This window comes from Corapipo altera, unplaced genomic scaffold, assembly GCF_003945725.1.
Source record: "Corapipo altera isolate COAL_440 unplaced genomic scaffold, ASM394572v1 225, whole genome shotgun sequence".
NCBI classification, from domain to species: Eukaryota; Metazoa; Chordata; class Aves; order Passeriformes; family Pipridae; genus Corapipo; species Corapipo altera.
The window spans coordinates 10,947-19,362 of NW_020885124.1; the positions used below are offsets into that span (position 1 = coordinate 10,947).

At 54.4% G+C, this 8,416-nt stretch overlaps 1 protein-coding gene across 2 annotated transcripts in view; it reads right to left on the reverse strand.

The window, feature by feature from the left end:
- Positions 1 to 5,104: 5,104 nt before the first annotated feature.
- FECH (ferrochelatase) overlaps positions 5,105 to 8,416 on the reverse strand; it is a 12,605-nt gene continuing 9,293 nt past the window's right edge. Inside the window, exon 11 of one of the 2 annotated variants that reach the window (XM_027669994.1) lies at positions 5,105 to 8,230. The gene's annotated coding sequence lies outside the window, so the exon portion shown is untranslated. Of the gene's footprint in view, positions 8,239 to 8,416 lie in introns of both variants that reach the window. The other variant, XM_027669993.1, reaches the window with a different exon arrangement.

The window sequence follows — 8,416 nt, forward strand, 5'->3', positions numbered from 1 at the left end:
AAAAAAAAAAAAGGATTATTTTCTACATTCGTGCTACTTGGTCTGAAGAGCTGATTGTCCTGTGTGACGGTGTAGTATTATAATTATAATTATAATTAGCAACTGCCAATCAGCGCTCCCATGTTTATGCATGAGGCAAACCCTTAGCAGTGTGATGATGCATCGTGGTTCTTAATGGCAACTTCTTCCTTTGGGTTTGGGACTGAGGTCTTTCTGTCGGTGGTATTTATTTATGCATGGAGCCTGTTACAGTCGTGGCGCAGTTGTGTTTGCATTGGCACTGGGAAAACACGCCCCGTGGGGGGGTCAGTGCTGCTCAGGCCTGCTGGAGGGGGCAGCCCCTCACTCAGCCCCTCTGCCCCGGGGTCAGAGGGGTTTGCCAAGGTGCTTCACACCCCTTTGATTTGTCCCCCGTGTCACCAGCCGCATTCAGGCTCCAGCCCCCCCCCGGTTTCCAGCTGGGCTGTGTTTTCCCTCCGGGTCCAGCTCCCCAGCCCTGCTGTTCCCCCAAATCCTGGGTCACCCTGGCCATAAAGCCAAACCAACTGCCCCCTCCACTTCACCCTGGGTGCAAGAGGGGGAGCCACAGCCTTCTGAGTCCGTCAGTAGAGTGTTTATATCGTCTGTCATTAAGGGTCTTTTAGAGATGTGCTTTCATTAGTGCAAAGAGACATTTTTTTCCTTTGGCCTTACTCGGTAGGTTGTGATGATTAACGAAAGCTGTGTAATACAGTCGGGGTTATCTTCCTTCCCTCATTTCTCTGCCAAAGACAGTCACGGCTACAAGAGCTTTAACCAGGGGTTTTTTGTCAGACAGTTGATGATTGTAAGAGCGGTTTAATCTTCCCGAGAGCTTTTCCACGTTCTTCCGCAATAAGCAGACCCGGGGTGGTCCGGGCGGATCCCACCACTCCTCCCCGACGGGTTGGAGAACCCACCACACCTGCATTTCTCAGTCCAAAGGCAACAAGGGGTATGTGAGGCCATGGCTGGCTGCCGGTCGCCAAGGCACCTGTCTTATGAAATCTAAGGTCTATTTTATTATGTCGTTTTATGTCCTTTTTTAACTTCGTGGAAGGTGACACGTCGAACTGAGTGTAAGCCGAGTTTTTCAGACGAATAAAAGTAGCTGAAAGAGTGAATGTTATTTTATCATTAAAGGGTTTTTAACTCACTGATTTGTGCCAATAGATGTCCTTTATCTCAATGACAAGTATTACATTGCTTTCAAAGTTTTATTTATAGCTATTGATGTAAAACCCACACACACATATTATTTGCCAAAGTTCAATAAAGGAGGAAAACAACACTTTTGCTTCCTTGTGCCATCAAAAGTTCCTGTTTTTTTCCAGGGTTTTTTTTCCACCTCGGCCTGATCCCACAGCATGGGGTGAGGTGGAGCCCAGCCTGGGCTCGGGCTGCTCTCAGGGGTTTGGAGGGGTGAGGAGAGCTGAGCACAGGACCCAGTGTAGGGCCACCTCCATGTCCCATCCCCGGGGCAGCACTGCACGCTACATTATCTGGGATCTACCCTTGGCACCGAGGTTGAACCTTGGGGTTAACAAACTTCCTGAAAAATTCGTTTTCGCGCCCGTTCTCTCCGCGTCCCCCTCTCGCACCCAGCCAGACCCTGCCATTAATTAAATTTGCGCTGCTTCATTTCACTCTGCTGAGCGGCCGCAGATAAAGGCAGAGCTGCCTCCTCAGCACTTTGTGTCACAGAGCCCAGGTCCCCTTCCTAGGCAGGGCTCCAGCCTCCTCCAGGGCAGGGAGAGGAGCACGTGAGCCACCGGGAAGGGGAAAATCGCTGTCACACCAGAGAGAGAAAAGCAGTGACAGCGAGACTGATGCAGCCGCGGCGGGTCATTTCCATTTCACTGGCGGGATCGCTCCCCCGGGAATGCATTTTCCAGGCACTTAGCAGTGGGCACAGCTGGGAGAAGGAAAGGGGGCCATTTCATTAAGCTGCCAAAAAGCTGACGGATGATCTGGGTGGGTGGCAGGGCTGCAGCTGGGCTGGGATGCTGCACCAGCATCAGCTTGTCCCAGTGCCAGGCACCGGGGTCTGGGGCTGACTCGGTACCCAGGGAGAAGGGATCGACTTCCCTGTCCCCGCTGGAGCTCACTTCAGTGAACTCCCCTCAGCTCACTGTCTCCCAACCCTGCCAGGGATCACGCAATTATTCCAGGCTAAAATGCGTTAAAACCCCTCCGATTGGTCACCAGCGATAAAAACCAAACCACCAAAGCAGCACTCCCATCACAGGGACGCAGGGACACCCCGGGGCAGCCAGGCTGGATGGTGGTGGGGACCCCGGGGTGCTCCCCAAAACCTTCACCCGCATTGCAGGGCAGAGCAGCCCAGCCCTAAGGAGCAGGTGCCTCCTCCTCCTCCTCCTCCTCGGGCAGTGCCGGCAGCGGCAGTGCATCCGTCAGGATGAACCTGACAGTAATGATCTGCCGTGAGGGACCCGCAGGGAGCACAGCGCGGGTCCCTCCTGACTGCAGATGAAGTGCCGGCAGCTTCCCCGATCCCAGCGCTCCGCGGCCCTTGAAACCCTGCGCCAATTCCCTGGGAACGGAGCCCGGGAGGCAGCCCTGCAGGGAAAGCTGCACACCCGCACCGAGGGGGCAGGGGGAGAGAAGGAGGTTTCTTTTGAGGAGGAAAGCAGCGGGAGCTTCTGCAAGATCACCGAGATGTATTTTCAGCACGCGTGGGATGGAGGCGCTTAAAGAAAACAAGCACGGGCGGCACAGCAGGGTGGGATGGTCGGGAGAGAACAACCACTGTCCATGAACACCCCGAGAACACGGCAAGGGCAGCTCTGCACCCTCCGGGAGCTGCCTTTGGCCCCCCCCCAAACCTCCGGCAGCAGCTCCAGGGTCCGGCTCAGAAAGGGATAATGGCAGGAAGCCGTAAGATATTAAACCAGCAGATTAAAACAAACAAGACCACTTTGGGTCATGTTACACATCCCTTCCCTCCCCGGCTGACAGCTAAGAAATGCAAGGCAGTAAAAGACAACCGTAGCCCATAATGGCCCAGTAACTCCGGGATAAAAGCGCTGGGGGAGTTGGATGTGAGGAGCCCCCCCACCCCCGGAGCCGCTACGAGCATTATCCCTTAAGTGCTCGTTTAAGCTTCCTTGGAAGTGCCGCCTGCCCGCTGGAGAAATGCAATTAGGCCTCGATTGCGGCTGATGTTCACACGTTATGGATCATCCTTAAAAATGACAGCACAAGAACTCTGGATTCCGCATGACAGCCGCCTCTCCATCCTTCCAGGAGGAACAGCAGCCCCCAGCAACACACCCGCCCTGTTCCCACGGGCACGGGCAGGGAGGGCAGGGACCTGTGTGCTGCTGGGCCATGGGCAGCATCAGGGGCCAGCCCTGCCAGGGCAACAGAGGGTACAGACCTTCCCAGAGAGCACGTTCTTTACCAGAGGGTACAGCTTTTACAGAGGGCACAGACCTTCCCAGAGAGCACGTTCTTTACCAGAGGGTACAGCTTTTCCAGAGGGTACAGCCTTCCCAGAGGGCACAGTCCTTCCCAGAGAGCACAGTCCTTCCCAGAGGGCACATTCTTTCCCAGAGGGCACAGCCCTTCCCGGAGGGCACAGTCCTTCCCAGAGGGCACACACCACATCACCCTCCCGCCAAAATTAATAGCATCAAATGATCTCACACCCCCCCACGAATTCCGAGCTCCTTGAGCAGGACCCTCCCTGTGCCCACACGAAGCGTGAGGCGCTTGCACGCCCAGCAATGTCTGCGAGCCCCAGCCCGCCCTGGAGCTGATCCTCCCGCCCTCAGCCGCATGTACCTGCTCTGCAGTTCCAGGCTCCTCCGGATCCCACATCCCGGCGCTGTCCGGGGAGGTGCTGCTGTTCCTGAGGGCTCTGTCCAGGCTCGGTCCTGCTCTGCCCTCAGCTCTGCCCGCGTATTTCAGCTCTCGGCCGCCGGGTCCGGGGAGAGGCGCCGGTGAGGGGAGATTTCCCGCGCATTCCTGAGGGCGCCGGAGCCTCCCACAGAGCGGCGGGAGGGAACGCTGCCCCTCAGCCATCGGCGAAGAGGTGCTTTGCCGCGGGCAGGGACAACTGGCCCCGTCCAGCCCGGTCCTGACACCTCGGGGGTGAGGAAGGGCTTCCTTTCCCCCTCACGGCCCCGGGATCTCTCGGCCTTTGGGGCTCGGATGTCACGGGCGGCGCTCCCAGAGCGACCCCTGAGCCCGGGGGGATCAAAGGCCACGGCTCCCGGAGATGATCCCTCTCCAGACACACAGTCCACCTGAAAAGGACGCCGTCCAGCCAGGCCAGTGGATTTAAATTAAATAACCTTCTCCTGCCACTTACCGCTGAGCACAAATTTAGCAGGAGAGAAAAAAAAAAAGGGCAGGTTTTAGACCTGGTCCAAATTCATAAATCCCTGTGCTCCATGGGCAGAACTTGCTCCTGAGGGCTTGAAATGGTGAATTACAAATAAATCCCTTGCCCAGGGCACCCCGGGTTGTGCTGCTGGAGACAAGTACTTCCACACAGCCCACACACCCTCGGGAATTTGCTCACAGAAACACAAGGAGGAACGTGGCCAAGCAGGAAAGCAGGTGGAAAGTGAGCCCTTCAGAAGGAAGGAGGGAAGGAAAAGTGCTTCCACAGTGTCAGAGGACATTTTGGATTCAAATATGACACTGCTAAAGCTCTGCCGTGCTCACACCCCTGTTTAGAGGTAAAACAGAAAGCTGAGATTGCAGAGGAAAGGAAGGAAGGACCATCACTGCTCTCCTCCTCCATCCACCCCCCTCTCTCCCTGTCACAACTCAGTAACAAGAGCTCACTAATGGATCAGCTTAAGCATCCAACAGCTCCAATCACTGCTCTAGAAAATAATCAATCAAGCACTTAATTTGTAACATCAGCAAGGAGCTGCCCAGAGACCACGGAATAAATTATCCAGCACAGGTGGGACCCAAACCAGGGCAAACCTCGGAGTCACCGTCGTCTCCAGCCTCTTTAGGGGGTGTAACCCACCCCAGCCTGACTCAGGGGTGCAGAGAGGACCCTAAACACCAGCATAAAGGGCTCTCAGAAAGACACATGGCTCAGTCATTTCTTCCAAAAAAAGTTTAATTGAGATTCCATCCTTATGGTAAACAACACACAGTAGGATTATCCAAATGGGCTGTGTTACATCAGTGGAAGTCCTTGGTCAATCTGAAATGCATATGTTGGGCTAAAAGCAAGAACCTGTGCTCATCTGGCATTAAGAGAATCAAAGGAACTGCTCTCACTTGCAGTCTACACCTCGTGGTGACTCCCAGCTCTCTGGGGTAGTGGAAAGGGAGAGTACACTGAGCTTTTAGGTGTGCCTAGGAAAAGCCTGGCCCCTCTGAACTCAGCTGTGCTCAGACACCCTCCCCACACCTTTTGGTGCCACAGCACCTTTTGGAAGCTCCCACCTCCTCTGAAGCGCAGCCAGGACCGAGGGAGACGTGAGAGAGGAGCTCAAAGGAGAAAAACTTCAACTCAATAAAGAAAAGACAAAAGCCAAACTACAGAGAGTGTGAAATCAGGAGAACAACCTCATCCCCTTTACTTCCCATTTCTCTCCTCAGGACACTACTCCTGTCCCTAACTCCTTGATTTCCAGTCGATATCCCGAGGCCAGAGCTCCGCAGTGCTGGCTGGGAGTGCTGGTGGGAAGCAGGAGTGCCACTGCTAACGATCCCACTGGATGGGTGTCCAAGGAGCAGGGTTCTCCCAGGTGCTGCAGGCGTGGGAAGGGCTCTGGGTCCGGAGTCAGTAGCACCAAAGGTTTCACAACGTGCAGGAGGGACACAGGGAACACCCACGGGCAGGAGGAGCAAGGCTGCAAACTCCGGAGCTACACACCACTGGAAAGGGCTGAGGAAGGCACATGCAGAGATGGGATTCATCCCTCCTCGGGGCAGACACTCACCCAACCCAGTGACACTGGCTGTGAGAGACGAGGGGCTCCTCAGAAACCTCTGATAAAACTAACAAACAGTACCACCAGCTCCGGGAGACAGGCCCCGTCTGCTAAAAGCTGGAAAATTAAGTGGTTTCTACATGATGGCCTAATAGCAGCAACGGAGTAATTATCCCACGTGCGGTTAGAACAGTCAAAAGTGAATTTTAAGTACCTCTTATTACTGGGGACAAACATAATGCCTCAGAATCAGTGCCAGCTTGTACTTTCAGCGCTCTCTCCAGCATGGGGATGGAAAGCCAGTCTGTATTTATAGTACCACAAGGTTCATATGAAGGCAAACCTCACTCTCCACACTTGGAAATGTGCTGGTCACAGCCTGGCCCACCCCAAGGTCCACGTCCCCTTCAGCTGGGAGGAAACAGGAGTAGGAAGATTTGATAAACCAGATCGTTTTCCACTGCCCCCTAAGTGTCACACAGAGAAGGGGGAACAGAGAAAGTTCTGTGTCCAAGGAGAGACATAAGGCCAGTGTCCCCAGACATGCTGGACATTTGTGCTCCTCTTTCCTGCCAAGGCAGCAAGCAGAGAGCAAGGATGGAGCACGAGAGGGAGAAGAGATGCCTCTGGCTCCCTGCCACTGCCACAGGCACAGGCTTGGAGGGTCAAGGAAGACTTAGTTCTGTGAGGGACAGCAGTGATGCAGGAGGTTCTGGCACTGCAGGAATCTCAGTCTGTCTCCCTCTGGGAAGCAGCTGTGGCAGTGGATCAGGGGGATTTACACCACTCCAAGTGGGCAGCACTTGGCCCACAGGCTGCCCTACACATCCACCCGCTCCTTTAGCATCCTGCCTTTAGTTCTTCCAGCAGGACAGGACCAAACAAACCCCTGACACGCCACGAGGGGCCTCTTCTCTCCTTAAACACCGTTCTGCAAAGAGCAGAGGTTCAAACTGGCCGTGCCTCACCTTTACCTGAGCAGATGAACCTGGACGAGCAGCGTGGCTTCCCAACCACCAGCAGGGGTTGCCAGGAGCCAGCCTGCACTGCCCCAGTCCCAATATTCAGTGCTAAGGACATCAAGTAAACGTGCTCCCGAGGAGGAGGGGACAGCTGCACTACCACAGGTATGGCTCAGAACGGGGTCACAGCTCTGGGGAGGTCCCTGTGCCTCGAGGGGACACTGCCAGGGTCCCTCTGGGGGGCTGAGTGGGGCCAGCAAAGCCCCTCCTGGCCCAGAGCACCCTGGGGCTGCCCCCTCAGGCACCTGCAGTGTACAAATGTAAATCACTCCTCACTCATCATCTCCATTTAAATAACGTCCAGGGAGCCAGATCAATCCCACCTGTGGCACTCCACAGGTATCCCACAAAACCCACAGCACCGTGGCACAGTAGAAAGCACAGAGGAGATCTATAAACCTTCTGGAGAGCAAGCCTGACTTCCTAAACTTACTTAGCCAAACTGAGAAAGCCCTTTTTAATGAAAATAACACTAATTTAAAAAGCCATTCTGCTTAACATGTTTCCATGCACGCTCCTGCTGGATTTGAAACACGCAGTTGCAATGGAACATGATCTTCAGTATCACCCAAGCAAGGCTTACTCCTTTCAATTCATGCTCTTCAGATGCTCTCCTGCAGATAATGACAATGTTTTTCCTAGAAAATGTAAACAATTTTTGTGCATTCTACTGTCCCAGCTAAGCTGTCACCGGAAGTTTCTGGTAGGAGAAAACCAAACAAAACAAAGCCTTATCTTTATGCCCTAAAAAAAAAATAATAATATATATATATATATATACACACATTATTAAAAAGCATTAGAAGTCACTTGATTTCCAAAGTCTCCAAAGCCAGCTGCAAAGTCCCTCTCAGAAGAGACAACTGGTGACTGTGCTGGTCAGACTTGCACCTTAAGCAAACCCAAAATAACTGCACACTCGAGCTGGCAAGCTGAAGGTAACGCATTCGTGACCAACCTGCACACAAATAAACCCTGCATAGAAAGAGAAGCTAATTTAAAAAAGCTGGGGGAGTTTCTCAGTGCTGGGCTCAGGCTAAGCACCCTCAGGGCCGGGTGACACAGGATCTCCTCCCACCTGACAGGAGAAATGCCCTTATTTCCCTACGGCCTACAAACTCTTCTCGAGCACAAAGAAAACATCAGAAAAATGAAACCAAAGGCCAGTTGCCCCGTGCTGTCACGGGGAGACCACGAGTCTCTAAGGGGGTCTCCTCCTTTGCCTGGGGCCGTTTCCTTGTCCGGGGGCAGTTCCCGTGGGATGGAGGTGGCTGTGCCAGGCGGCTGTGCCGGGCTCACAGCGGCTGTGCCGGGCTCACAGCGGCTGTGCCGGGCGGCTGTGCCGGGCTCACAGCGGCTGTGCCGGGCTCACAGCGGCTGTGCCGGGCGGCTGTGCCGGGCGGCTGTGCCAGGCTCACAGCGGCTGTGCCGGGCTCACAGCGGCTG